The 12,918-nt window shown below is 53.4% G+C and overlaps 1 protein-coding gene across 1 annotated transcript in view; it reads left to right on the top strand.

The window, feature by feature from the left end:
* The first annotated feature begins 3,845 nt into the window (after nucleotides 1-3,845).
* The window catches only part of DAAM1 (dishevelled associated activator of morphogenesis 1), a 97,901-nt gene continuing 88,828 nt past the window's right edge, over nucleotides 3,846-12,918 (top strand). The window contains exon 1 of the mRNA XM_072865690.1: nucleotides 3,846-3,934. The gene's annotated coding sequence lies outside the window, so the exon portion shown is untranslated. The remainder of the gene's footprint in view (nucleotides 3,935-12,918) is intronic.

Here is a 12,918-nt window from a genome sequence, read left to right as displayed (position 1 = left end):
GAATCAAGAGCGTCCTTTTAAGTTTCACTGGAGCAGACACATAAAAACTCTCCCCCAGGGATAAGACAGTACTGATCTCACACGGATTGAGCTCAGAGAACATTTATAGGATCTAGTGAGCAACTAACGATGAACAATAACAAGTATATTCTTACAGATTTAGAACAAGAAAGCCATTTTCTTTCCCTCAGCTTAGAGAAAGTCCTGGTTTAGTTTTGCACCCAATGAAAAAACCCTATCAAAAACCTCCTGTTACAAGGCATTACAGGGATTATTCTCCAGGCAGGCTTGGCACCCACGTTCTCCCCTTCTCAGGGCTGGATGCTCATCTGTCTTACGGGATGACTATTGCATGTGTCCTACTTAGCCAGAGAGGCTCTGGGCAGCTGGTTATTGTGCTTTCCTGTCTGAATATAGGAGCTTAATTTAATAGGCGATTGTTGGAAAAACAAGCAGGAAAGCAGCACAATGGGACTTGATAAGCAGCCTCCAAACAAGCTCCGAGGAGGCAATTACAAGAAAATGGCTGAGCCCTTTCGATGAGGAAGATGCACTTCCAGACGCCAGCCGTTACGCAGCTGCTTGCCCAGGCTGGGAGCTTCTAGATCAAACCATCGCTACATGGTTAATGAATGTCCTTGCGGAGGGGGGTGGGAAGGGGAGTCCTGGGATGACATTTTGTGGAGGAAAAAAGATGAATGCAAGAACGTAAGAAAAGCTGTGCTGGGTCGGACGTGGGGACCATCCCGCCTGGCGTATCCTCTTTCTCTCTCATAGCCAATGGTGCATGACAAGCCAAGGATATGAGAAGTGTACAAGTATATTTTCTCATAAACTCTCCAAGCCTGCAGCAGGCTGCAGCTCCAGGACTTCCTGAGCCTGAGGCTTGTATAGAAATACTGTATTGAATAGTCCTAGCCTAGCCATTTACCTAGGTGAAAAATGCTCCGTATCTTTGATCATTAGTTCTTTGGTGAGAACAGAGACCAGAACTGCTCACAGTATTCAAAAGGAGAGCAAACCAGGAATTTGTACAGTAGTTTTTCCTCTTTCCTCATTAACTCCTACCCGTCTATTTGCTTTCTTGACTGCTGCTCAGCAATGAGTTGATGCTTTCATCAAATTTCCTGTGATAACCCCAGGATCCTGTTCCTGTGGGGTGACGGTGAGTTCAGAGCCCATCACTGTGTGCATGACGTTAGGAGTGCTTCCTCTGAGGCTCATCACTTACATTTATCTCCACTGAATTTCATCTGTCATTTTATCACCGAGTGTCCTGAGGTTCTTCTGCGGTTTGCTGCTGTTGGCCTTTCCAAGCAGCTCGGTGCCACTAGCAACCATCACCACTCCCCCACCCACTCCCACTTCCACATCATTGATGAAGACGCTGAGCAGCACAGACCCCTGCACAGATCTCCACCAAACTCCCCTGGGCATCCCTCCGCTGTGGAGACTGACCATCCCTGTCTGGCCTTTGTGGTTTCGGTCTTTAAACCACTTATTTTTTCGTGGCTCCTTACTCTCCTCAAGAGCCTTTGATGAAGGATTTTGTCAGAGCCTTTAGGAAATCTATATCTGTTATATCCATTAGATCTCTGTTGTCCACCAAATCTTTGGCTCCATCCGAGGACTGCGGTAGATTTTGTGAGTTATAATTTCTCTCTCCAAAAGCTGTGCTGGCTCTTCCCCAGTACAGATATGCTTATCCTTGTGTCCCACCAGTTTCACAGCACCATCATTGGGCTTACTGCTCCCAAGAACCTGCCCTTGACACCTTTTATCCCCAAAGTGCCTCCGTGATTGCCGCCTCCCATTGCTTCAACACCAAGGTAACATTAAGAGAGCACCTGCACACTATGATGAGTACGTTGCCATGTGCACCTTGGGTCCCTGCAGTACCCCTGTGCAAAAACCAACTGGTTGTGGCAATTTGTAATTAATCTTTTTGCCAGTATGATCTCTGAGCCCTTTTTCTGGTACTTCAGCTTGAGATGAAGCCTCCAACGTGTCCCCCTGCAAAGAAGGGTCCCAGCATTGGGAATCTTGCAAGCACCACCATGACCCAGGTGGGACACCTCATGCATCACATTGCATTAGAACAGGAATTACAGTAATGCTTCTCTTGCTGTGGGCTGCCAGACACAGAGACAGGTTCTGGGGAATCTCCGGCAGTTTGCATCTCGTAATTCTGGGGAATGGTGAAGTCCTTGGCAAGACAAGCACATCTATAGAAAGGTGTCAATGGTTTCAGAAGGGGTTATTTCAGTTTTCAGAGTATTAACTAGTTGCCAGGACAGTGCAGGATGGATTCCCTGCTGCAAGATTTATTCTCAGGATGGCAGCTCAAGGGCTGGTGCTCGTTTGCCAAAGGCTAGGCTGTGAAGAACGATTTAAAAAAGCTTAGAGGGGAAGTCAGCCCAGTAACAGGGAATTGGGATGACTTTGAAATTCACAGCCCATAAACTGAAATAGTTTTTTCCTTGGCAAGTCACACTTATCCCATGGAGCTCTTTGCTACAGGAGACCGGAAGAGGTTAGGAAAAGGACTGGGCATGGTGAGAAGGAGAAAATGCGTTTTATGAAAGCGTGGCTTTGGTGACATAAATATACGTTCTTGCTCTAAAAACAAAAAAGTCCAGCTAACATCTTCATTAATTTCTCTAACGGGCATAACCATTCCTGAGACTCTATTGCATTTTCCTCCCGGGATGGTATAGACCACTTATTTGGAACACGGATTTTGGTATGAAGTGTGGGGTTTGGGACTGAAACCATATAGGATGGGCTGAAACTCTGTGGCTCTGACCCTGGTTTTATTTTGCAGATCAAGTCCTGTGATGGCGCTTAGATGGGCAGAGACAGCCAGCGTCAGGCCTGTAGTGCTTAACCTGTCTAGCACTTGCATGGACTCTATACATACACACATTTCTGTCTCCCTCCCTCGTACAGAAGGCCACCTAGGAGTCCGGATGGCTGTGTATAACCTATCCCGGTTCTCACGTTACATTTTGTTCCACGCTTTGGTATCAATTCCCCTAAGGACGCTCTTTCTTTACTTTCCCATCATTGGCCCTTCCTTTGTCTCCGTATCAATTTGTGCAGGCTCCATATGAAAAACAATCCCTGTAAATCCCTTCCAGCGTTTCAGACCTTCCTATACAGTTCTGCTGAGAAAAAAATTAATACAAGATATAAATAGCTTGACCTCTTATCCAGAAAAAAAATGTTTACTTAAGCTAAAATGTTACACGCTATTAATTCGATCTGGAGTTTTGATTTGCACCAAAAGCAACAACTACTTCTGCATGAAGCCCACAGCCTTATCTCACGCCACGAGGTTATTCCAGTGCACGTGGAAATCCCGCCAGATATCAGATGGCTGCTCCGATTTACGTGAAATGGGAACCCGCGGAAAACCGATGTCTTAAATCCGAGCTGACAAGCGGAGAACGTTGTAGCCTCGGGAGAACTTTGTCAGGCAGCCGGGACGCTGATCCCGCGTGTCCGCGATCACCCACCCCGCCACTCAGACGAAACTGCATCTTCGCGGCTTCCCTGGGTGGGCGCCGGGCCCTCCCCGCCCCGCTCCCAGCCCGCCTCCCGGAGACGGCCTGGGGTTCCTCTGCAGCACAAGCGACGGCGGCAGACCCGCGCCGGGCCTCCGCTCCGCGCTGGGCCGTGGCCCGAGGCGGCGGCCCCTCACCGGGACACGGCCCCGCTCCCGCACGGCCCGGCCCCGCTTCCCCGCAACTTCCGGCGCCGGCGGCGGGAGGGGGCGTGGCGGCGGGGGGTGACGTCAGCGCGCGGGGCGGGGCGGGGCCGGGCCGTGCGGGCGGGGCGGGGCGGCCGCGGCCCATTGTGGGCAGGGGCCGGGCGGGCTCCGCGCCGCGCAGCGCAGCGCCGCGCCGGCAGGTACGGCGGTCCGCGCCCGCGGGTGAGTGCTCCGCGCCCGGGCAGCGGCTCCGCCGCCGCTCGCCTCTCCTCCCGTCCCCTTCCCTTTCGGCTGGGTGTGTTTTGGCGGGGGGCGGGGGCTTGCCTTTCTCCCGTGCCGCGGGGGCGCTGGCCGTGCCGGGGGGGTCGGGTGCGCCGGCGGCGCGGCGGGGGGGGCCAGGGCTTCTCTCCGCTCGGGGACTGCCTTTCCCCCGCCGGTGGGGAGGGCGGGAATCGAGCCCGCGCCCCACCTCACCCCGGGGCGCTCCGTGGGGTTTGTCCCCTCGGGTGGGGAGCGCCGGGGCCCCGCGGCGCCCACCGTCCGTCGTGTGTCCCGTCCCCCCCCCGGCATCCCGGGTGTGCAGTCCGGCGGGGCCTGGCGTGCCCAGCCCGGTGTGGCCTGGGCGGCGAGGAGGGGAGCGGGGCGCGGGGAGGGGAGCGGGGCCCCGCCGCCGTGCCCGGGCGGTGCCCGCCCCAGTGGACGCCGGGCAGGGGGCGCCCACCCGCGGGCGTGGGATGCGGGATGCTGCTGCGCTGCCTTCTCCATGGCAACGCCTCCGAGGGCTGCTTCGTCCCCGGCTCCTGCTGGCACGGCGGCTCCCACCCCTGCGGCAGCTCCCAAACCGGGCTTGGGCCCCGCAGGGGCGGGATGTGAACCCCTGCTTACCCGCAGAGCCCCAGGGATGGGGTTCCCCCGGCTGAGCAAAGCAGGTTTTGGGGGTCTCTGTCCCCCCCCAAGCTTCCCCATGCCTCCCCACCAGGCGCAGCAATTTGGGGCCGCCTAATTGTCTGTATGTGCCACCAGCACGGGTGTAAAGCACCTTGCTGCAGGCACGCTCTGGTCCAGCTGGATGCTCTGATGTGGGAGCAGGGCTGGGAGTAGGATTTTGGCATGTCTCGGTGTCGGACTACGCCTGTGTCAGCAGTGGAGGATGAGTGGGTTTGCAGCTTGGGCACCAGCCGGAGAGCTGCCAGATGGGGAGGTCGGGTCTGTCGCTGGCTGCAGCGGGCTGGAAATTTGGGGAGATTCAGGTCAGGGGGCCTGCATGGAGGGAGGACGATGCCCTTGCTGGGTGTGAGCATTGGGGGTTGGCACCTGCCACTATTGGCATGCGATCGCTGCGGTCGGATCCTGCCCGATCTTGACTCGCTTGGCACAAAGTCATCAATATTAACAGTGGGGTTTCATCCTTGGGGTCTGCACCGCTTGCGGGCAGCCGTGCTGCCCCATGCATCAGCGCCTGTGTGAAACAGGCTTTCTGCATCTTTAAGTGATCAAGGTTAATTTAAGGCAAAAATGGATGATAATTCTCCTGACGAAAGCCACTTGAACTGATGGGGCCACGTGCTGCCAAACCGGGGGCAAGGAGCTCCCCACGGAAATCAGAGGTGGGTGGGAGATCGTGGGGCATGGGCTGCCCCAGTGGTTTCGGCCATTCCTGAGCACTGCGGACACTCAGCATTGTACAACCAGCTGGCTTCTCCTGTCTGCACCAAGAGGGATGGCAGAACAAGGCTTTTTCTTTTTTTTTTTTTTTTTCTTTTTTCCTCCCCTCCCTCTCTAGAGTTAGATTCTGATACTGCATACAAAATTGAGTGGTGGCGTGTATTAAGGCCACCGTGGTGAATGGCAGTACAACCTCGTTATCCTCCTTCGCTGAAAACAACGTATGCCAAAGCCATCGGCGTTCCTTGCCTGCCCTTCTTTTGGTCCCACCAGGAGTAAATGGGTCCTGCAGTGTCCGGACCTTTTTCTGTGGGCACTGGGGGGCACGTGCGTTGCCCCCTGAGCCCCGCGGGACGGGCATCCACCTTGCTGTTCCTTGATTAATGAGTGCCTCGCCTTGCTCTCCCCGTGGCCGTACGCCGGGACCTGCCCCTGCTCTGTCAGGAGCAGGAAGCAAAAGCCGAAGTCCACGATCTCCAGCCGCCCGACGTGTGACACCGGGACAGCAGGAAACACTGATGCTTCCTGGCTCTGGCCGGCTCTCGGCTGGCGTGTGGCTCTGCCGGTGGTGCCCCTGCCACAGCCCCGGGGTTTTTGGGTCCAGCCAGCCAGGCGCGCACGCTGCTCTGTGTCCCGGCCTCCGTCCCGGCCTCCGCCCCGGGGAGGCAAACAGGATGGGTGAGGTGTAAAATCAGTGCCGAATCCGCTCCCCTGGGCTCGAAACGGAGTCAAACCGGTCTTGACCTGAGCTGGCTCCTTATCTGACCCTTTGTTTGCAGCAGGGGTGCGGGAGGGAGCAGGAAAGGGATGGCCGTGATGGGCCAGCTCCTCTGCTCCCAGACGAGCCCTCCCGCTGAGGATGGGCAGGAGCTGGGGACAGCCAGTCTAACTGGGTCATGTTTATCTCCCTTTGCTTCTGTCTTTTGTTTTGGTTTCTTCCCCCTCTTCTCCCGCGCTGTCATTGCCACGGCTGAGGAACCCAGCACAGGGGAGGCACGGAGCTGTTGGGCAGCTGGGCTCCTTGCAAAATAGTGTTTACCAGCTGGCCAGGAGCGCGTCCCCTCTCGCTTCATGCTCCTGCTTTGCAGTTTGCGTGCTTCGACCATCGGCCCTGGCTTGCTGCCTGAAGGTCTTTGGCTGATGCGCTTATGGCAGCCTACCACATGCACAGGTAGCAAATTTACCTGCTGTGTTTATAACCTGAACTGGTTAAAAACTGGCTGGGGATGCTGATAGATGCACCACCCAGAGCGGGTGGTTGTCTTCTGCCCATCCTCCTGCCGCACAGATATGCACTGAGCCGCTCCTACACAGACACTTTTATCTCAGAAGTATTAATAAATGAAGCTTGCCTATTTATATGAGCCTTTTTAAGAGGCTGGCAGGGCTGCCTTGAAGGCTTGCTCGGCACTGCAAATATTCAGGGCTTTTTTTTGTGCGTGCTCTAGCAGTCGATAAGCCAGGGCATCCAGCTGTCAGCTTTGGAGATTGCCAAAGCCTGCTCAACGAGATTTCTGCAGGCTTCTCTCACAAATGAGGATTTTGTTGGACGCTTTGGTTTCTGACTTGATGCTGGTAATTAAATATCTTAACTTGGCTTCAGAAAGCTGCCACTGCCATGGAGTGACTGGTGAGGCCGTGTGAAGCAGGATGCGCTTGTTCTGCTGGAATTGACTGTGACCTAACTATGGTTCTTCAGCCTGCAATTTTTAAGCAAAACTACACTTTTTTAATATAAGTAAAACTCTTAAAAGGGGAAGAAAAATCTTGCGTTTTACTTCTGTGCTGTTAAGCTTGCATGGACCTGCTGGGACAGCTGTTTATTTGCAAGTCGTGGCAGCCGAATGCTGTAAAATTCAAATCATGTCCATATTGATCCCCCCCCACACTTTTAAGATAATCATATGTGTACTTTTCACTCCTGCACCACAACAGATGTCAGTGCTGTGCTGAAAAAAGAGGTGATCTGAACAAAGGGCTGTAAATTGGGGAAGAAATACTGTATGTCTGATCCTGACTTCTGTGTTGGTTAATCTAGATGCTAAGCCATATAGATTTACTTATTCTGTGTGCTTACCATACTAGGAGATGAGAGAAACAACTAGTAAAGGGTTGGAAAGAAGTTAAATATGCCAGCAGAAGCTTTTCTGCATATTACGTTAGCTCCCTCACCCTTAATGACCTATTTCCAACTTTTTATTTCATGCAAAAAGTAGAGGGTCCTCAGCCCCTTACAAAATGCTGGTTGTGATTTGCTGTTTGCCTTTGATTCTTCTTCCCCCCCGCTGCTTCTTCAACCTGAGCTGGGTTGGGAGGAAAGCTGTGCTGGTGCCTTCTTACCCTCCTGTCCTCTCAGGAGATCATTTGCACTTGGTATCTCCTGTCCTCGTGGCGTGTCGTAATGTTTTGGAATACACTGAAGAACCAGGAGTTCTGGGCTAGCGTAGAAAATCTCAGCTCAGTGAGTCATAAAGCTTTCGAATCTTTGTGGCCGCTGAGAAGAAAACCAAAGGAGGTGGAGATGAGAGAAGCGGCCTGGCACACCATGGAGACGTGGTTAGTTGACTGGAGAGTTTCAGGATCTGAGCTGACAGTACTTTGTTTCATGATTGGTGTGGCCTGAGCACCAGCCACCTGAATTATAGCAGATTCATCAAATTAATGTGTGAAGTTGTCTGAACATCTGGTCTGTGTTTTCCTCATGGAGAAGTTGGGTGGGGTCATTCCCAAGGGCGTCCCATCCCACGCTGCGCCCAGGTCTGGAGCAACCTCTGTGCTCCGCATGAATCTCCAATCATCCTGTCCTGTTGGTGTGCCCTCCTGTCTTCACCGCAGCCCTTTTGGGGAGTTTGTTGTGAATTTACTAAATGAAAGAGGCTTGTACTGCTTGGAGCACCTGGGCGAGGAGGTCGCTCCTGGCCTCTTCCTAAAATCAGCCAAATGGATGGGGTGGCCCACCCTAGTGGCAATCACTGGTGAGTCATTATTATCATGACTCAATATATTACTCCTTGTGGACTGAGTTGCCTTGAGCATCTTTGTGCTCAAAACATTGCCTTGACCCACTGGAGGGGTGGCATTGGTGGACGGGCATGTTCCCACCCACCGCGGCACGCGCCAGCCCATCATCACAGCGGCGCTGACTGGCACTAACATGTCAAACCACCGGAGCTGGGTTGCTCTTCACGCCTCATCTCTTCCCGGAGGACATGCGGGTTGCTTTGCTGCTGATTGGATTTTTCTTTTACGCTGTTTTGGAGCTCTCTCGCTGAACTCTTCTGGACTTGGCACTGAGGAAATACAGCAGCGCGTCCGCAGTGCAGTTAGTAAGAGGTGGTACGTTGCTGGTTGGAGGTATCCTTGTCTTTCTCAACCCCGAGCGCTGAGCTCCCCAGCGCTTGCAGGGCCTGGCAGATGATTGAAGGGTTATTCACCTTGCCAGACAAGTGGCTTCATGTTTCGCCTTCTGCATTCCTCTGGGTGAGCATTGCATAGCTACGTGCTGCTTACCTGAATCATGCCTTCCCTGTGCATGCAGCTTCACCGCCTGGAAGTCAGGGCTGTCCCTCTCCAGGCTGCTCCGTCAATGTGCGAGTGTTTTTACGAGAGGGTAAATGAAATAACGTGTGGAGGGTGTGGTGGAGGAGCAGCAGAAGTGTCCGGCTCTGGCTTCAGTGGCGAAGGGGACTGCTGCTGCTTTTACCACCCCTCCTGAAGGGATGGTTTTCAGAACCCAGTGACCCAATTCCCAGTTTCTGGATTTGGGCTGTTGCCAGGAGTTTTGCACTGAGGCTCCTCATCCCTTCTTGCATGGGCCCAGGGTGGAAAGCACCCGCGCCAAAGCTCAAAGTAACCTGGCAGCAGCCAGACACTGGTGAGATAAAGAGAAGGGAAGAACCCAATGAATTAATCTGACCTGTGCCCATCCTCAGGAGAGCAGAGGAAAATGCAGTAGGATCTCCAGGTGTTTGCAGTAGGATCTCCAGGTGTTTGCAGTAGGATCTCCAGGTGTTTGTTGCTCCCTGCTCCTCTTCTTTCACATGGGGCTTTCATGCCCATCTCCCTGTGGCGAATGGCTGGACTGCTGGCAGATCCTGCCCCGGGGCACTATGGCAGGAGGAAGGCAATTCAAAATTGTGCCATTCAGAGGCTGACTTGGGGGGGTTTTGCATGAAACAGCAGCAGCTGGGCTCTGTACCAATATGCAAAACTTAGCTACAGAGCTTGGCAGCTTTTGGGGAAGGCTCTGCAGGGTGTTGGTTCCTTCGATGCTTCGCAGGAGTGAGGATCAGCTTGCCTTCCCGATGGAGGTCCTTCTAGCAAGCAGGGCATCCTCAGAGGGTTTAGAGTTGAGCATTTGAGGGTAGACTATCAACAAGCAGGAAAGTGCACACACCATTTTTGCACAGGAACAAAACCACCTGTACCCCGAGGCTGCAGGGCAGGGGAGCTGGGGCTGTGCTTTGCACCCAGCCAACTTTGGGCCAGGAGGGCCGGGAGGAGAGGATGGCACTTGTCCTAAAAATCAAAGAAAACTGGAGTGTAAGAATGGGGGATGCAGAGGGGCATCATTCTGGGGTGGGACCTGCCGTCGCTCAGGTCTGGGGTGTAAGATGGAGAGTGCAGCAGGTCAGGGCGGTGGAAAGACCCACAGTGGTTTATGCTGCTCAGGTGATGTCCTGGTAGCTCGGTGCCTGTTATGGGCAACCTCTGCTAGCAGCAGATCTTGCTCCCAGCTCCAGCAGGGAGAAGGATGGAGGGACAGTCCGGAGACCGTTTCCCTCCCCCCAGACAAGCAAGATGAATTGCTTGCTATGGCACAGCCGTGGAGGCAGCACAGCCAGGATGTTTTCTGGCTCAGTTGTGTTGCATGACATTTAGCTTAAGCTGCGGTGGGTCTGCCCCGCTGCTGCTCCTGAGTGTGTATTTTGTGCAGACCTTTCTGAGGCAGCTCTCTGGAGCTGTACGTCCATCTGACTTTCACCTAGTCATGAGATTTTTTTTTTTTTTTCTGGGTGCCTGTTCCTTGCTTGGCCTCACTCCGCATCTTCTAAGTGAACAGTGTGTAGAGGAGCTGTGAAGTCTTGCGTGCCACTCTGGAGAGTCTGAGGTAGCTGAGGTCCGGTGCAGCTGTTTCCTTCAAGGATGCTTGTGTGGATGTAAGCGACTGTAAATCTGTTTGTGTAAAGCTTTCTCTCCCGTGGCTGCCAGGCACCCTTCGCGCTCCCATTCTGTCACATTGCTGCTCCTGGAAACCGCAGCACTTTCTCGCCAGAGCTGAGAACGGGGGAGATGTGGCTGGGAAGGTGGATAACCTCACCGTGCCCGGCTTTCACAGATATCTCATGCAAGGACGCCTCATTTGCTGAGGTTTTCTCCCCTCTGCCCCCAAGGCGCTAGGAGTGTCTTGGCTGCGGCTGTGTGCCCAGTGCAGGGAAGAGAGGCTGCTCTCTGCCTTAATATCAGGTTAAGCCTTTTGGATGCATGGTGATTTTCAGCTGCCCTGTTTTGCTTGGCACTGTTCTCCTTGCATATCCCATGCATAACTTTTGGCTGCCGTTCCTCTGCCGAGGGACACTCGCCCAGCTTGCTCGTGGACACCCTGGTGTTGGAGCTCCTCCAGCTGCAAGGGAGAAGAGAGAGCAGTCCCGTGGTGATGCCGCCTTTGGTGTTCTTCTGCTGTCAGGTCCTCTGGTCAAGCACGGGGCTTCTCCCATCCCTGTTTCTCACCTTCCATGTGCAGGAGTCGGCAGGGTTAAGGCTGTCAGGAGCTTGGGTGTTGCCCGACAGTGCCAGGCAAGCATCAGGCAGGAGAAAAGCTGAACTTGCAAATCTGTTCCTGGGCGCTCCGGTAAGTCACGCCAAGGACTGTTTGAACTGCGCTTAATCCCCGGTGCCTCTGGAGCAACCTTGTTGACAAGAGCCGGCGCTTCAAACGGCTATCCTGACAGATATTTTACGTAAGCCATTTGCTTACCAAAGCTCTCTGGGTACGAGAGGTTGGTTTTGAGACCTCAGCCCATGTGCTGCCTCCTCACACTGGCATTTTGGAGGCATGCTGCAAAGAGGCTAGAGGCTTTTTGGGGACAACTCTGATCCATTTACAAACTCCATCTCCTTTTATCTTCTGTGGAGAGTGCTGCCTGGCAAATTGCTTGTGAAATAGCTGGTGGCTCTGGAGCCATGAGATATCTCTGCCCATCACACGGAGCAAAAAGGTGTCGAGGAAGACTTTTGGAGCATGCTAAATATTGTAATCCCTACAGTCAGTTTGCGTTTGGGTATGGAGCTGGAAATGAGTCATGCTCATTGTTTTCTCACATTTACTTTTGTATTAAATGCTGCTCTTCCATTCACCGGGTTCAACAAAATTTGCCATTTCTTAAGTGATGCAGCAGTGGTCATAGTTGTGTTCAAACTGCAGTGATGTACAGTGGGCTGCAATTTGGGTTATGTAGTCATGAAATTGTGCCGTTCCCTTAGTTAGCATGCCAGGACTTTCCTTACGTCCATAAAATACAGTATCTCCCTGACTTTTCAAGCCATCCTATAGCGTGACAGCTTTCAGCATGAGAAAAAGAGAGTAAAGACGGACTTTAACCTCAAAATACTCAGTGGATGGATTTCCAAAGGACCGCTTGTAGTTGCATCAGAGGAACCTCTGTTGGCTTTGCACAGGGGATGAGGCTGAACTAGGTGAGACGTGCGAGACAGTGGCGATGATTGCTCAATTGCCTTATGTCCACATTTTCTTCCCTTTGCCTCATGTTTTGGACTATGTCTTTCATTTTGGTGGGAGTCAGGGGTGAGACTGTGTCTTTGGGGTCTGGCGTCCCCGGTATGCCACGGGGTGTTGGAGCAATTAAGGAGGAACCCATCCCTGGGGATGCCAAGAGCTGAGCTCCAGCTGTGGCCATGGGCTGTTACAGTGCGTCCTGAGATGCATGTTCTTGCTCTGGGAAATCGACTCTTTGGGCAACACAGGGAGGGGGGAGAAAGACCTGTGATAAATGGGTGCTCGTTTTTCTAGGGGGTGGAAAAAGCCAAACAAAACACATCCAACAGTTGCCTTGTCAGCGAACATCACGGGGATGTCTGTACTCAGCCTCTGGGCTGTACTCAGTGCTGCTAATTACAGCATCTCTCGGTGCTGAAAGTAGAAGTTGGATTCTTTTCACTCTGGGGTTCCCACAGCAGTTTTTTGGGATGGCACCAGCCCCATATCTCCATGCCTGGCAGCCCTTGTCCAAGGCCAGGGTCCAGGCTGCCCTTTACTTGCACCAAGCCTTGCATTTGCAAGCACCCGTCATGATTGAAGAAGGTCTTGGAAAAACACCTCTCTGGCTCTCTGCCCTATAGCGAACCCACCTGCTGCAAAAGGCTCTTGCAAAGATGCTCTGGAGCTTGAGGGATGTTGCTGTAAAGGTCCAAAACACATGACCGCCGTCCTTTCCGGTGCTGGCCTTGCTTTCAGCTCTGTCCTGCCGGAGGATCTGCAGCTCTGCTCTCCCTTGGGTGCAGCGCTTCCCGCTGAGCAGAAT

Source organism: Ciconia boyciana, chromosome 6 (assembly GCF_034638445.1).
Source record: "Ciconia boyciana chromosome 6, ASM3463844v1, whole genome shotgun sequence".
NCBI classification, from domain to species: domain Eukaryota; kingdom Metazoa; phylum Chordata; class Aves; order Ciconiiformes; family Ciconiidae; genus Ciconia; species Ciconia boyciana.
Note: the sequence above shows the minus strand (reverse complement) of the source record. Positions and strands in the feature narration are given on the sequence as shown.